Consider the following 17,776-nt stretch of genomic DNA (forward strand, 5'->3'; position numbering starts at 1 on the left):
ATTACTTTTATTTATGTGGAGTGGTGTGGGGTATTATGTCTGTACAGTATTTGGCAGATACTTTGTGAAGCACTACAGACATTGCACTGGACACCTGGTGACCCCTTTTTAATCAAAATGTGTTGTTCATGAATAAAGAGCTGATTAAGCTCGAGAATTTCCTCATTAAGAATGTACATTAATACACAGTCAGAGGCTGTCAGCGCACACGTGAGAGTGTTGAATAGCACTTGTGGAAGTTCAGCAGGTTAGCTGTCCCTTCTGTTGCATGATACGCTGCTGGGTTCCCATCTTAGATTTTATCCCCGCCATTTGCTTGTATGCAAGACGGATTCAGAAAAGGCATTGTCTGTGCCAGCAAAATGGTGTAAAGGGCAAGAGGCCGCTGTACAGTACAGTGCAGTGGATAAGGAGTTTGTCTGTAAACTGAGGATTAGGCCTACAGCCAGCCAGGGTTGCCTAGGTTACTGCTACCTTAGTGCCACTCAACAGTATGGCAGGTGACCACTGGCTACTGGTTGTTGTCAGTGAAAGATAATTCACACCTCTGACTGGCCCAAGCTCTCTCCTGTAGTACTGGGTGAAGATCAGTCACGCGCATTTGAGTGAGCTGAGTTCAGCTGCCTCGGCACAGCAACTTGAGAGGCACAACTAGCAATTCCAAACTGAGGAGAAAAAGAAATGGATCAAATATAATATAGTACAGGTTTGATTCCTCTGACAGGGTACCGCCACTGTGTCCTTGAACATGGCGCTTAACCTGAAGCTTTAGTAAATATAATTAATAACATGCTGCCTGAATTGGAAATTTATAGAGCTTAACACTGACTGTATGAAATTTGCCAAGAAAAAGAAATTAAAAGCAATTAGATGAAAGGATTTTAAAATAGATTAGAGGATTCCAAAACTTAATATCTTCTCATTTCATAGTTAATAAATGTTATTTTAAGAAGTTATTTTCAAGTTTTTGGAAGTTTTTTGCAGTTATCATAATTACTCTGTAATTATGTGACTACACTATTGTTTAATTGCCATCTTCTTTCCACTGAAGCAACTGCAGGTGAGACTCCTCCATCAATGAGGAGTCTCAACTAAACTCTGGGTTTTGACTTCTGTATTTGATTGCATTTCTTATGTGGAATACATTATTACATGATTTTCACTCAAACCAGTACAGCTATCTGTATCTAAATTAATTACGAAGTGAACTGGAAGAACATCAACTTGTGTGTGTGTGCGCGCGTGTGGGTGTGTTGTGTGAGTGAGTGAGAGATAATTTGTTAAAGGAATTTCTAAACATGCGATTTACAGCAAGCTGACAGTACAGTGCTGCTTCCACCATTGCTTATGACTGTCTCTGACTCACCACCTCATTTAGGGGACATGTCTCCATCTCTCCATTATAAGATCCTCTCTGAAGCTTTGGAGACCTTGTCCTGCACATCTTTTTACTGTCAGGGTGGCAGGGTGAATCACTTCAACTTGTGTTGAACTGAATTCCGTGGACCCTTAATTAACCACATTCAGACACCCTTTTTTGGGCCAGGCATGTGGGATTTTTACTCTTTTGGAGATAAGGCTCAGGAGCAGAATCTATGGACCAACGATAAAATTGGAGGAAAGTATAGGGGTATGAGGGAGGGGAATCTTCAGGTTTTAAGAAATATTTTGTGTAACACAATTGTGACCATCTGGCGACACTGCCAGGAATTCCAAGCAGATTTCCCTAGCCTCAAGTTACAGATCTCTTCCTTCCTACATCCCCCAAAACCCAGCCCCAAACCAGACACAACATGATTACACAAAACTCCATGAACTTGTCCAAGTACAGCATTCAGAACATTAGTAGTGCCTTTAAATACAGCCATCACATAGTTAAATCTTAATCCATCAGGGAATATTTCACAGACCTCAATTAGCTCTGATCTGGGGAGTCACAGGTTTTACCCATGTGTCCAAATGCATGACTTGGTCCTCAGTCATGGCTAATACAGATTCCGGGGAAGACTGCTAGCCAATGCAGACCAAAAGCATAGGCTAAAAATATAAATTGTACTTCTTAAATTAAGGTTATAATGCGTCAATACTGATTACTAGCTTCGATTTCACAATTACGCACTCGATTCGTAACACGTAGATGCATGCCTTTGCATTGTTATTTTTATCCTGTTGTTTCTTATATCAGTGGATGCATTTGCCTAATTGCACCAGGTGTTAACTCGTTTATGGACCGCGAAAACAAAACAGACAGCATAGGGGAAATGAAAGGGCGAAGTGGTGTGTGAGCGCTGTGTGCCGCTGAGTGGGTGTATTGTTTCATTAGGAAATCGAAGCGCTTTGCTGTGCCGTACCTGCTGGGTGAACTTTTCCACTTTAGCAACTGTCTTCCTTCGCTTCCCCAAAGACGACGGAAAAACTTTGTGATCCACGTGTCCCTGCCCACCTGTTCGGAGCTCATTACTGTCAACTCTATGTTAATAAATATCCAGGTGTAGTTAGCTCCCACTGGCCCGCAGTTCGTCTCCATAGATCTCCATCTGTACAACCCACTTGCCGCAGCGCCGCTGACAGACGCCATGATTACACCGTAAGCGCCAGTTTTTCACTCCCTGCCAAAAATCACGACACCGCGCTCCATCTTCACTCTACAGGCAAGGAGCAGCACAGGGGCGGAAATCACTCCGTTTATTTGCATTCAAATGCACTTCTGTTCGCGGCGAAAAACGGTAATATTATACAACAGTACCGTTTAATCTTTACAGTCTAAAATGTATCTGTTCCATTCTTTGGCTCAATTAGGCCTGTGCGTCAGATTGTAAAAGGATTGTTCTGTTTTTCCACTTAGTTGTTTTTCGCTTACTTGACATTGTTTGTAAAAAAATGTTTAAAAAGAAAATGCCATAATGTAATGGCCAATATTTGCAAAATGGTTGGATGGACGTATTGTAGAAAGTACCAAAAAAAAAAAAAAGGCAGGCAGAGTCATCATTAAAGGCTAGATATTACCAACAAGACATTTTCCTTGGGGTTACATTTTTTCCTGAGGAAAATTCATAGGTGTCTAACATTCCAGGGGTACACAGTAAAAGCTGTATGGTTTTGAGGGACATATTTTATACTGTGAAATAGAGTAGGCCTACTCTTAATTATATTTGATCACAGTCTGTGACCTGCTTGCATTCGAAAGCTTACTAATACAAAACTGTTACAGACTTACAGAGGTCGCAGTGTTCAATACTAATATAGCTTAAATATCACAAATGAAGAAACAAATGCCTCATTTGGTTTATAGTCATGCAGTCATTTGGAGACTGATTAAGTTCTGGAATGGCTACCAAAGACGCCGTCTCTCTGGAAAAGGAGCAGGCAACATTGTTTGACAAATCTGACCAGGTTGTGATTTTTTGAACCACATACAGTGCTGCATATTATCAAAGAGCAGGGTCGTCCGTGAAGGAGAAAGGAAGTGCCGCAAAACTGGGGTATAAAGGGCAAGGGCGTTGACCCTCCATAACAACCCCACCCCCCGCCCACCCCCCACACACAAACTGCCTACCTGGTGTGCCTCCTACCGCAGTCCAGCAGTCCACAGTGCTGGAATGCAGACGCGACTCCAGTGTCATTATGAGCAGGTCAGAGGTGCTGTTTATTGGAGCCTGCTTGCTCGTCCGTTGGTCATTGCTGGGCGGAGGAATGACAAGGAGGACACAGACACTTGATTCTGAAGAGGCAATCAAACTCAAAGGGCTTTAATGCACCGCCTTGGGTTTCAGCCACTGCAATTGGCTTTGATAGCCGTGTCATTACGCGAGGAGGGTGTCTGGAGGTCTTTAATAGCCAGGGATTAGAGAGAGAGAGAGAGAGAGAGGGCGGGAGGGAGGAAGGCATCTGTGTCTCGACCCGTATTCACCTCTCCATCTCACACCCCCTGTGATCTGGCTGATTTCACTCGGCCTGGGGCCCACGGGCTGGTGTCAACCTCCCAATCAGCCCTCGTGGAAATGGTATATCCTGCAGTGTATGGATATAATGTATTACCAAGATCCAAAATGAGATTCTAACACTTCACAATATTTGGGAAACATACACACGGTTGTCATTTTTAGATATGGCTATATACAGTGAGCTCCATAATGTTTGGGACAAAGACATTTTTTCTTGATTTGGCTCTGTACTCCATAATTTTTGATTTGTAATGAAACACGTGGCACAGGTGCAGATTCTCAGCTTTTATAAAAGGGTGTTTTGAACACTTTATTTTCACTATGCAGAAATTACACCACTTTTTACACATTTTCAGGGCACCATAATGTTTGGGACATATTAATGTTATGTAAATGAAAGTTATGTTTAGTACCTTGTTCCATATCCTTTGCATGCAATGACTGCTTCATGTCTGTGATGTCTTCATGTCGTGTCATGCTGTGCATCTTTTTTGGTGGTACTCTGCCAGGCCTGTACTGCAGCCATCTTCAGCTCCTGCCTGTTTCAGCTGCTAGTTGCTGAAAACAGTTGCTTGATGCTTGACCCTCACCAGTCTGTCCTTTAGGCCGGGCACTCAACAGAGACTGCCCTCCTGGCCTCCTCTGCCCTGATCTTCCTAGAACTCTCTGCAGCATTCAACATGGTCAACCTCCAAATACTCATCTCCGCTTTGGCTGTGATGGGCATTTCTGGGACTGCCTCCGCTTCGTTTTCTTCCTATCTTGCAGATAGGTCCGACCAGGTCACATGGATGGCCAGGCATCACCTGAAGCTCAACCTCAGCAAGGCTGAGTTGCTGTTCATTCCTCTTAAGACCTCGCTACTACGGGAGCCCTCAATCACTGTCGATGGCACCACAGTGACTGCCTCTCACTCTGCAAAGAGCCTGGGGGTGGTCCTGGATGACCATCTGCACTTTAGGGAGCATGTCACAGCAACATCACGGTTCTGCAGGTTCCTCCTGTACAACATCAAGAGGATTTAAACATACCTGACCACATATGCCACCCAGCTACTCGTCCAGACAGAGGTAATCTCCCATATAGATTACTGCAACTCCTTCCTTGCAAGTCTGGCAGCCTGAGCCACACACCCACTACAACTGATTCAGAACGCTGCTGCCCGACTTGTCTTCAACTTTCCTAAGTTCTCACATGTCACTCCCCTGCTGAGGTCACTCCACTAGCTACAGGTCACCGCTAGGATCAGGTTCAAAGTCCTGACCCTGGCTTACACTGCAGCCAATAGGACAGCCCATGCCTACCTACAGGACATGATTCAACCCTACATGCCAGCTGGATCGCTCCGCTCTGCTGCAGCAGGGTGACTTGCAATCCCTGCCATCTGGGTGAATGGGTCTCACTCATCCCAACCACGGAGTTTCTTCACCCTAGCTCCCCAGTGGTGGAACGAACTCCCCACTCCTCTACAAAACACTCAGTCATTGCCCATCTTTCACCGTGGTCTGAAGATGCATCTCTTCAAACTGTACCTGGACTAACTATCACTACTCTGCAGGGTACTGCCAATCTAGGATTGCTCTTATCACTTGAATCCTTCAGATTTGTTTATGTACTTTCATGTTACACTTGCATCTCCATCCAGCGCTTATATTGCACTTGTATCATTATCTTGATGCTGTAGCTTGTTGTCATGCCACCTGGTTTGACTTACCATAACTTTCTGTCCTAGCCTATGCTTACTGTGTGAAGTGGACTTAATGTGTACATGGCTATGGATAACTGTTGCATAATGAGTATTGTACCTTATCGGTCCTGTGTTTTGTAGTTGTAACATCCAACCTTCGGTATGCACTTATTGTATGTCACTTTGGATAAAAGCATCTGCCAAATAAATGCAATGAAATGTTTCATTTAATGCTTGTGGTAATTGACAGGAATCTATGTCTACAGAGTTAAAGCATTTCAAATAGTTATTTGACCCAGGTCTGGGGTGTGTGTGTGCCTGTGTGTATCTGTGTGTGAGGGAGAGAGGGAGAGCGAGAGAGAGAGGAACAGAATGTACGTGTCCCAGGACATAAAGGCCTAAGGGGATGGAGACTGGGGAAGAGGGAGGAGTCATTAGGGATTGGGCAATGCCTTTTAATAAAGTGGCTGGGGTGTCATTAGACTTTAAAATATGCAGTTTTCTGCCTTTTAAGTAGCCTTGTTTGTGACTTTCCCTGACAGGTAGCAGCTCCCTCAGTTGTGGGTTTCTGAGAGCGGGGCGGACATATCCAAAGAGGTGTTAATCAAAGGGGAAGCAGTGGCAAACAGGCCCGTCTCTCGCTGTGCGTTCAAAGAAGGAGCCTCACCCCACTTCCACATGGGCTCTCAGCCTCCTGACGACTGCTCTTTTACAGGTATCCTCACCTCATACATACACACTCGAACACTTCCAGACATGTTCAAATATACGCACCCGCACACTCATGCGCACATATACTCATACACTCTCTCTCACACACACACACACACACACACACACATCCATGCACACAAAATATGTAAATGAATAATGAACACACAGGTAAATAAATAAAAAACAATGGATATAGGAAGCTAATTAAATGTGTTTATTCCCGTTATCATATGCTGCACTCATTTTCCTCGACATCGAGCCATGAATCATTAAGCAGCTGCTAAACTGATCTCTGGGGCTGGCTGGGTGGTGGGGGGGGGGGGGGAAGGGGGGCTGGGGGGCTGGGGAGCGGGCGGTCAGCTCCTGTCCCATAGTGGGCAGGTGTGCCGCGCCTCCCTCCTCCCCCCCCGCGCCCCCCCAAGCCTGGCGTGACGGAGAGAGGGCCGGGCCTCACGCTGGGAGGTGAGCGGACGGCGGGGGAGAGGCTCGACGGGCCGAGAGGCTGACAGGCTGGGCCGTCACAGGCCTTCTCTCCCCCGGCTTTGATTAATGAGGGCATTTGAAAGACAATTAGCGGGAGCAGGTTTGCCTTCAACCGCCTTATCAATCAGGGCCCTTTAATTCAGAGTGTAGCCCCCTCTGTCACCAAAGGGGAGTATCAGCATTGCATTTGCAGCAACGGACAGCCTATTGGAGTCAGCTGGGGGGGAACCAGGGTATGATTGGGGGGGAGGAGGGGGGGGGGGGGGCTGCCTTTCACAGATCAAAAGGGAAAACTGGAAGCATGCTCAGTTGTTAGCTACGACTGTGAGCACAGTTGGTTGGTAGCAGTTGGTTTTTATTCGGATGCACACATGGCCTTTTGTCTAACATGATATTTTCCTTCTCTGTGTCATAAGGGGAGAACGGTTTTTGCTAATGAACACAATGTTAATACAGGCATATGAAAACCGCCTCTCATAGCAGGAATATGAAATTAGCCGTGATGTCACAAAGGTTGATTTTGTCCACCTGTTCTGGATTGCTTTTGCACCAAGCTTTTAATAATAAGCCTAATTATGAAAAGGTGTTATGTGTTTCTAGGATGGGCTTGATGTACTACATTGCCGAACATTACAGAAGAGCTCACGTACTTATTTGTATGTCCACGTAGCAACAGTTAAAACAACTGTGCGAGGTAGAAAGTATAAACATAGGAAAGTCTTTTGTTCACATTGAAGTGGCTTCTTTGAAAAACTGAGAGTATAGGGGGTGATTTACCAGAGACTTTTCCTCATGTTTCAGACAGCGTTAAGAGTGCCTTGCAAATACACACATCAGGAGTTTACCCCCATACACTGAACACCCTCCACCCCCTCTCCTGTAGCCATGAGCACAATTACACTTGTCAATCATTCGAATCCAAATTATTTGAACCACAGGAGAAATGATGTTGATCCACCAAATTGCTTAAGGGGGAGGGGGCGAGATGTGTTTTTATAAAGCAAGAACAGGCAATTGAAGACCCATCTATTGATCTCGTTCCCTTGTAAATAAAAAGGAGTGCGATGGGTAAGAAGTAACAAACGCGAGAGGCAAGCAGCCAGCGCCTCTGTAGGAAAATCAATAGGCGTTTCCTAATTCGCGGTCGGCTCCAGTCGGGCTGCTCTCTGAGGGTTTGGGCATATGGACAGGGATTGCACAGCCCATCTCCGCTAATTTCCCCACCTCATTTTAAGGCCCCTGGCTAAGGACCATGAACTCGGCTCATATGCATTTAAGCCAGACTGACTGAGAAGTTACCTGAATACACTTTGAGAGCTACATGTATTAAAGGCTCTCCTTGGATACACCCTGCTGTTTTGCAAGCATCAACAAAATGCATTCTTTGCATGTGTTTGTGTGTTTATCAGTGTGAAAGAGAGGCCATCGTGATGCTGAGCTGGTTGCACTTCTTTCTCATCCAGTTTGTTTGTTTGTTTGCAACTCTTATCAACTTCTATAGACACCCACACTGTTAATTTAAGGTCTTTTCATTCTTTATGTCAGTGTGTTTCATAACAGGGACCATCCTGTCCCTCTCTAAACAAGAAATTAAAATCTGCCTGTCAACTTTTGGCTTTTAAATTAAAGTGTGAATACTTCTTTGAAGGGGCAGCTTTTGGAAAATGTGCCCTTGTGGGCTTAATACATTTAATAAGTGCCTTTGTGTCTTTAGTAAGGCTTTGAAATGCGGGTATTAGTTTTTGAGGTTTGGCATCACTGTGGCTGTCTGTTTGGTATCCCCCGTCCACTAGCACAGCAGATGCGTAAATATATGTAGCCCTACGTGAATTTGATTAAAATAAAATGATGCATGGTGGCTGGATAATTACAGGAAATAGCTTGAACTGGGCTCATCATTCTTGTGTGGCCAGGCCAGAAACTGATATTGAAGAAAAGGCCTTCCCTGGTTTGCTCGAAGTCACAAAGTAATAATGTTGTGTTAATGTTGGTAATGCTCGTGGTCTTACTGGAATTGGGCTCTGATAGCACGCCGGACATCGGACAGAAATTCTGGAGTCTGTTTCTTCCACAAGTCCTTTATTGGCTGTGGCGCTGCGATGTGAGAGAAGGGTGTCTAGTGCCCGGAAAGTTCCGTAGTAGCATTTCCCAAATGTTTGGAGTGACAGTTGGCCAGTCCTCCTGCTAGCTCTGTGCACATGCTCAGTGTGACAAACCACACCGAGGTCTGGATTCAATGAACATTTGTACGAAACCTTCAAATGCAAGAGCTTTTATTAAACTTGCTAAAGTGAGTTTGTGGAGAAAAAAAATGAACACATGTTTAATAGTGATCCAAAGTTATGGACAAATTAAATATATTTCCTTGCTTTAGACCACAAACCCATGAATGCCCCAATATACACATGAAGCTGGAAGGTTGTTAAAACTTCTCAATCAAAAACATGTACTAAAAAAGATTTTTTTGTTACCATGTATGACACACGTTTCATTACAATTCCGCCTGTGTGTGGGTGTGTGCGCGCGTGGGTTTGTGCGGGTGTGTGTGTGTGTGTGTGTGGGTGTGTGTGGGTGTGTGTGTGTGTGTGCGTGCCTTTGCGCGGGTGTGTGTGTGTGTGTGTGCGTGTGTGAGAAGTTCACATGCGGGTCACGGTGGCCAAGCAGCCGGAGCTCTGCAAATTGGTGGGAAATCGTTTGCAGCGAAGTAAACATTTAGCTCATAATTGTTTTGCATGGCCTGAATAAAGGTTACAGCATCAGTGAGCGGTTTGGCCAAGAGAGGCTGAACGCCCGCCCCGGTCTGTGATGTGAGAGCGGGCGCTGGAGTGGGGCCGAGGAGCAGAGAGCGGGCAAAAACCGCTTCCTTCCCACCGTCCCAGTATAAGCGGCTACGCGGAGACACGCGCCCCGGCCCCCATTTTTCATTAGGCTTTTATTTCATGGGGCACTGGCTCACTGCAGGCCGTAATTGGTATGTAGGACCCTTCTAATGTGGGATTGCACAGAAAGTTTAACACAATTTTTTACACGGCTTCAAAGATGCGTAATTTGCCCTTTAAGTGGTGTATTGTGCGGTAATTCCACATTAGTTACCGCAAACATATGAAATGCCCCACTGCACCTGGAGTCGAATGATTGCATGTAACTGCATTAGCGGCAGATCCAAGCCTAACCTAAATACTTTGCCTGCTACACACTATTGCAATAACAGCATCTGGAGGTTGTAATGGGAACATAATTTTGTCCTCCTAATTCTGGTATGTCTCTGATTCCAAATTATGGGAAATGTAGTTGTGGGCTCGCAGTGTGCTGAAATATTGTGAGCAGCGGTGCTGCTATATTGCACTCATTTGCGGGTCCCTTTGTTCTTTAATGAGGATTCTTTCTGATTTCAAACAATTTTTAAAAAAAGACATGGTGCACTTTATTCCACATTCTTTATGGTTCAGTAAATATATTTCAATACCAGAGTGCATAAGCGCAGGAGTAGGGCGATTACCCTCAATGTTTTACTTCCTAGTAACTGTTTCAGAGCACTTTCCTCTGACCTTGTTTTTATAAGGCTTCAGTAGTGATGTATTTTTGAGGGCCAGACTTTGTTAAAGTCAAGCTGGTGGGTGATTTGTTTCCTTTTGTCAATCGTAGCCAAGTTACTACAGCAACGTGCACTTAATTCCATAAAAACCATTTGTTCGGCTGAAAATTGGGGGGAAGAAAATATAATTTTACCTCCCCTTTGTAATGAGGGCTGAGCAATTAAAGCCGTTTCCCATTTTTTCCTTTTACAACATTCTGGAGTCCAGTTACTGCAAATTAGCCGTCCATTGTGTGCTCCAAATTCCAGGCGTGCGGTATTGAATGACCGAGAAAAAAAAAAAAAAAAAAAAAAAAAGAAGTAAAATTGCAGTTAAGACATTCTCAGCAGAGGCCAGACCAGGGCTCTCTGCTGAGAACTGATGATATTCTTTTTCATACAAGAGAGTGTTCTGATGGGCAATTAAGAGGATCAGGCCGGCCCGACTGCACGTGAAGAGCCCGGTCCCTGGTGCCCGCGCCTGCGTGCCTCTGCCCCCCGCCTGCTCTCCCCCGGCCCGGCCTTTGTCTTACATGCGTGTGCATGAGAAGCACGGAGAGGCTGGGGTGGGGGGGTGGGGAAAAAAAGCTCTCCAAAAAGCACATTATAATTGAACTTTCCACATTATTTCTCCCTAATACACACTGCCACTTGGTCTCATTAGTGGAATAATGCTGCTCTCCAGTTCTGGAATGAACTCTTTGCCCGAGTAATTAAAGCTCCTAAAGTTTCCAGTCCTTTGTTTAAAGAATTCGTCCTTGCGCTCTCCATGGCCCATCAGCTGCCTAATTAGCAGAGCCTTTGTGTGATTAAAAATTCTCACAGAGATTCCATTGGATATTTTCCTCTGTTAATGAGTGTTTGTGGACAGCTGGGAACAGACGCGGCCTCCCTGAATGCGGGACCTCCTGTGCATTGGGCAGACCTCTGTCAGGGCCCAGGAGTGAAAGCTGTCATTTCCGTAATGGGGGGGCGGGGGGTTGGAAATCGGTCAGAACCGACCTCCGGGTCCCCCCAGGAACGGAGATGCCTTGAAATATAAATGAGGATGAATATTCATATTCGCTTCGGTGAAAGTGCTGACCGTTAATATGTCTGTCAGTCTGAGCAGAGCCAGGACCCTCTCCGCACAGCCTGCCCATTAAACGCGGCCCTGCTGGCTTCATTAACCCTCGTCCTCCGCTCCTTTTCTCTCCCTAAAAAAGTTGGGGTCGCACTCTTTTCCGTGGAGAATAGCGCAGAGGAAGTGTTCCCTTTGTAACATCTCTCCCGGCTCAGCGGGAGAGAGGAAGGGCTGGAATGGAGTTTAATGAACCCCACTCAGATGGAGTGCAAGTAGGTGTTGAATCCAAAAAAAAAAAAGAAAAAGAAAAGGAATGGTGAAGGCATTCTGTGCTGTTGGAGGAGCAGGAATCTGAAAAGCAAGAGAGGCTTTTGGGGGGAAAAGCCCTGGGAAAGGAAAAACCCGACTGAACGCGAGGGCCCGGGCCAGATGAGCTGTGACAGTGATTAGCGGCGCTGCTAACACAAACCTATGGGTTTGGGTCGCACGGCCAAAAGCTCTGTGATTAGCAGTGATTGTCTCTGCAGTGATAAAGCCTTCGCTTGGACGGGGAAAGCCAGTTGAACCTGGATATTTCCAGGGAGGACTAATTACAGTGTGGAACGGTGACGAGATTTCTGGAGTCCTTGTTATAAACAGGCGTGCACGTACCAGAAGTGCTGATTACATTGCTGTTTAAAGAATCTTTTCTATGGAGTGCATTGGCTAGCAATTTAACACCTGAAAGGACACGTTACTGCAGAAACACAAATGATTAAATCAAACAAAGGAAACTGAAGCATCTCCTTTGGTTCATGGGATCATTTCAGGGGGAATCTAATGGGAGGCCTACCCAGCCATGAAGGCTGAAATATTAGAATGAAGTACCAAGGATGGCAGTGTGCTATCAGTTAACACTTTTCTTAGCATTTACTTCCGTTTGCCCTATTCTACTCACCCTGGCTATATCATGTCCTTGAGGATAATGTCAAAGTGTCTGAATACTTTCTCCCTACTAGCCACCTAAAGTACACCAAGCTCAGATGACTCCTATGTATGATAGTAACTTACCTAAAATTTTCATTGGTGCCAAAAAGTTATCTGTATTTGAAAAATAATGGGTTTTCCTTTTCCTTTTTTGGCAATTAGTTTGTTGGTTTAAATTAAAAATCAAGTGTTGTTTTTCCAGAGGTGGCGTGCCTGTGGTTCTGGCCCAGTGGCTCGGGGACTCTTTAGGCAGCGGCGCTAAATGACATTTCATTAGGTGTGAAAAGAGCCGATAAACTCAATAGCCACCAGCCATCCGTTCTCCCTACGCCATTCGCCCGCCCTCCTAATCTGTTTCCCATTCTGTCCCATGATGCCCTGCAGGTGCTCCGCACATTCATCACTCCTCGCCGCTCCTGGATCAGGCAGAACCGCCGCGGCCAATCATGCGCGCGTTACAGTGGGAACCAGTACAGGAGGCCGGCCCGAGCCCAGCCCTGTGAGTGTTAGCACACAAATATGTACTGCTGGGGATAAGAGAGAGGAACGGTGGAGGATACTTTGTTGTTACCATGGGGACAAGATATAGTAAATACAGGCAAAAATGAATTGAATACAGGACGTAGACTCCACCCTACGCTGCCTGAATCACCGCAGCTGAGTTTATAGAATCTGACAACCTGTTAGGAGAAGCCACCCCTGTATGTGGATGGTAAGGCTTTCTTTTAAATTCTGTCTCATCTGAATAAGTTCTAAGGGGAGTGCTAATTGTGCAAAGTATGAAGCTGTAAGCGTGTCATGTGACAGGTGCTGTCATCCTGCTGTTGACGTGTTGGGCGATTTGGTAGGTTCTTACGAAATGGCATAATGAGACACTCCAGAAAAGGGAAAACCACACACAGAAACAACATGTCAATCCCCTTGAAGTCAGATTCGGCGCAAAGACTCGGCCCCGCTTTCTTCTCAACGCGGTTCTTGACAGGCCGAGAATCTCCTGCTCAGGTTTTTAAAAAAATGTTTTATTTCATTCTGAATACATTAACGCCAGGCCCTAATTTGCCGGCTGATTTCCGTCATGCAGTTGAAGCCCCCCCTACACTCAACGCCCTTTCCTCCATGATGACTTCTGAAGCTCTTAATAAGGTGACAAGTGTGCATTCACGTATTGAACTACATCAAAACCACTAATCCTTGTAGATTGGAGCCACCCACTGATTTAGATTGTCATTACGTGTTTCATAAATGTTCCAGTCGGGGATTTTATGCTCCTGAATAAAAAAAAAAGAAGAAAAATTGTGGAGAGGGTGGGTGGCGAGGGCTGGGGGTGGGGTGGGGGGGGTTGGCTGGGTTGTAATGTAAGATTTAACTGTTCCATTCATTGATATTCCTCTTTTTATGCAGAGTTAAACTGGAATGGCTGGTGATATCGTCGCACAATAGCGCCGTTCCACCTGCGATAAAGCTCATTTTCACTCTGCAGCCAGTCTCCTTTCATGCTGTTCGCACTCCCCTGTTCATAAGTCTTTTGACTGGGCTCAAAAGCCGTGAGAACACTGCAGACATTGTGTATCACACATCACTGTCCAGCGAGAAAATACTGCTGCGGTTTCCCATGGACTGAAGACTTTTTCACGTTACTGTGCATTACAGGATATTCTTACATTTTTTACATTTAACAATCTAACATCTTGTGCCCGGCAGAGATTTTTTCTTAACTGCAGCTGTGATGTTTTTTGTTCGATCTCAATGATCTGCAACCCTGGCCCTGGAAAGCTATAGGATTTGACTGATTATCATTGTTACTCCACATATAAATGATTCGATTAATTTAGCTGATTTTATTGTATACTCAACTCGCCTAGTTTTTAGTCGGAATTAGTTACTGATTTTAAGGTCGCAACAAAAGCATATCCAATGGTGCTCCATGACCATGAGTTGCAGACCGTTCTTCTATATAGAAGCTAAGCTTATAGCACAGAAATACTACTGACTTTGAGACATTTTACAGCAAATACAAAACAAAAAAAACTCATAGATAGCTGTTAATTTACAAATACATTGTAGGTAGGTTGTTGTTTTTGTTCAATTTTATCGTCAGTTGGGCATAGAAATGCATAATACAGATGTAGGCCTACCTCAAATATTATTGTAGCATATATATCTAGTGCACTCCCATAAACCCATAAATGTTGAATGAACAGGTTGAATATTTATCTGTAATGGTAAGCATAAATGTTGGAATTGAGGATTATGTTCAAGTCTTAACTTTTTCATATAAAAAAACTATATGGTTGGCTATGGTATGTTTTTTAAGGATTGTTGATAACCAAAAACATATTTTTTGGCTAAATATAACGGTGCGGAATGTTCTCCACTGATATTTTTTTCTCTATTTCCTGATAGTTCATTAAATATAGAGTTGATAAGTTGATTGATGATAAGTGCTATTCATTTTCCATAACTGAGCTAATTAAAATTTGAACTTTATCTAATTCAGGCTCTGATGGTTGGAAATAATTTGCTAGAGTTTATACCGACAGTTCTGAAGTTAATAGTTTTACACATTCTCTTTTTCTTTTCTGTCTTCTTTGTAAGTGGCTGTCAGGATTAACACATTGTCTACAAACTGCAGGATGCTGTGGAACAATTCAATTATGGTGGGAACTGCAAAATAGCAGGTCCAGCAAAAAAAAACATTATAACACATAATTAAAGCCATAATTGTTTTTAGCTGCTAATAATACTTGCGCCGATGAGTGTGTGTGAGCGGAATCAACTTCAGGGCAGAAACGCTGTTCGTGTTCAGGGAGGGGGTTTGTGATCCCTGGGCAATTTGCACACCATGAGCTGTTGGGACGGAGATTTTGGAAATGCAAAAATGAGAAAAGACGCTAAAACAGACCCGTTGTATGTTTTATGAAGAAGAAGGTCACTTATCAGTGACCGTAAAGTCGCCAATTCCCTTCATCAGTTTAATGATGGTTCAAAGCAGAAAAATACTGTGGTGGTTTCTTTGTAATACACCCCTGGGCTTAATATTATGGCTTCATTTCCCGTTGTAATGTTGGACCGATTCTATAATTGTAAAAGTGTAATAGACTCTAATAGAATTTCATTTTGAACCCTGACTGGTCTGTGCCATCCTCTGCTCAGTTTGAGTAGAATAATGATTCTTAATGTCCACACATGGTTTCCTGTGACCTTATTCAATCTCAGGACTGATCAGGAAATATATTGATTCAATTACAGGCTGATGACAAGTGAACAGGAGAGAGGGGGGGGAAGAAAGGTCAGCATATATTTTAAAATCTAAATCTTTACAATGGCTTTTTGGTTTGCTGGGGGAAAAAGCCATTACCAAATGCCATTTGGATCATGCAGTGTCTGGCTGTCCTGGTCTCTGTTTTTTTCGCGGAGCAGAGGCAATTGTGGGTAAGGGACCCGACATTTGAGGCACTACTGTATTATAAGTAATTATTTGGGGGAGGGTTGCATGAACATAATGCTAGTGGTGGGTAGTATGTAGGATGATTTCAAGGTCACAAATGAATGTTCTTCAGGGGCTGCCAAATAGCACAAACTTTTTACTGTATCATAGAATTCTGCCATCTCCATGCCCTCACATATATTTTTTTCTTGAAATAAAGGGCATCTTCATAGATTGGAGACATTATAGCCCATTCCGTGTTGTAGCAGACTTTCTTTGTTTTATTTAGTATATTAATACTGGATTTTGTCTTTTTCCCATTAGTTTTAAATGCACTGCCTGCATTTCATTTGCATTTGCATTTGTTGTCAATTGGCAAAATATCCTTTCAGATTCTGAACAATATGTGTTTTAAACCAGTCCCTAGCTGTTTAATCCAAATGCTTACCAAACTGTAAGCCTATTCTATTTTAGGTTTCCAATGCAGTCACCCTTTAAGCCACGACTGCTTTGTTGCACTGAAAGACGATAATACAGTGCATTTAAAAACAACTTTATATGAATCTTTCATAGGGCTACTCATCTAGGAGCAAATGTTGGGCACCGCACCACAACGGGTGCTAAATCTTTGTCTGGTAATTAGGGTCGCATTAAAATTCAATTCATGATTTGCATACCACTGTAAGTTGCATTATAAATCATTAATTGAAAATAAATAAGTAAATACAACTGAAAACATTAGTGGCATAATGCATGCACCTGCATAGCAATTATGTTTTTTTACTGACTTCCAACAAACTGTAAACAATTTGAATTATAAGCATTTAGTATGTAAACACAAAGTCCATTTAATGAGCAATGTTGGCATCGGTTGATTATAAATCACATAGAACATGAGGATTTTCCCATTTGCATGTGTGTTTTTTCACCCCTCAAGACAAAAATAACCAGTGCCATTCCTTCCGGTTTCTAATAAAGAAATGGATAAATGTTCCAGTTTATATTTTACCATAATATTTCCTCCTTTTAAATGCAAAGGATTGGTAATTGCAACTTTTCCCCCCCAAATCACTTCATTAATTAAATGGGATTGGAGAAGGTTCTGAGCTAATGGATTATGCTGGGCCAGACGTCTCGAGCCTGTTTACTGGAGGTCACATTTCATTTGCTGCCTGTGTCAAGTGACTAGCAGCAGGGCCTCAGAAGCAGGCCAATCAATGACTCCGTGCCGCGGCCCTTGAATGAATCCATTAAAGTTGTGTGGACGCATCCTGCCCAGAGAGAAAGAGGGGGGAGAAAAAAAGTCTCTTGATACCTCTGATAGAAATTAGCCCTGAATTAGGAGAGAGGCTGGCTGGCTCTGGAAGCTAGCCAAAGCAGAATTAATAGGCCATCAGAAGCTCCTGTGTGTTAAATCCCATTTGTTCCCCGCGGTTTATGAAAGCTTTCCTCCGCTGCTCGCGGGCTGATGCCAGGCCCCCGATGTTCCCACCGCCGAACTTCAACCGTTAAATAAAGTTCTGGCTGAAACGGAGGGTGGAGGGCACGCAAGGCTGGGGGGAGGGTGGAGAGCGGGGGGGGGGGAGAGCGGGAGACGCACACGGCTTTCCTGTCGTCCGATTTCTCTGTTCTTCTTATTAACGCCGGCACTGACGCTTTGCAGTGGGGATCCCTGACTGCATTGGCTGTACAATATTCAGTGACCCATCGGCACTGAAAGGTTAACTTCCTCCGTGCGGCTCTGTGTGCCATGGTTACGGTGAAGAACGGAGTGGTCACTTGACTGAGTGGTAACAACTTTCCAAGAACACATTATGTGCTATTTCTCGCCCTACTGAACCACAGGACAATGATGTAGATAGGAGGCTGGCTTACTGGTGTCCATGGCCATTACGAATTGGAGGGAAAATATTTTCCC

At 44.2% G+C, this 17,776-nt stretch overlaps 1 long non-coding RNA gene across 3 annotated transcripts; it reads left to right on the plus strand.

The window, feature by feature from the left end:
- The first annotated feature begins 2,216 nt into the window (after positions 1-2,216).
- On the plus strand, positions 2,217-17,342 carry LOC135255575 (uncharacterized). Of its 3 annotated transcripts, XR_010330192.1 has the most exons (4): positions 2,217-2,726; positions 6,174-6,346; positions 12,816-13,574; positions 13,833-17,342. It is a non-coding gene; the product is annotated as an uncharacterized LOC135255575 (long non-coding RNA). The 3 variants fall into 3 exon arrangements; XR_010330193.1 differs by lacking the exon at positions 13,833-17,342 and having other exon boundaries at positions 2,361-2,587; positions 12,816-13,734; XR_010330191.1 differs by lacking the exon at positions 13,833-17,342 and having other exon boundaries at positions 2,362-2,726; positions 12,816-13,734.
- Positions 17,343-17,776: the final 434 nt, after the last annotated feature.

Source organism: Anguilla rostrata, chromosome 5 (genome assembly GCF_018555375.3).
Source record: "Anguilla rostrata isolate EN2019 chromosome 5, ASM1855537v3, whole genome shotgun sequence".
Taxonomy (NCBI): Eukaryota; Metazoa; Chordata; class Actinopteri; order Anguilliformes; family Anguillidae; genus Anguilla; species Anguilla rostrata.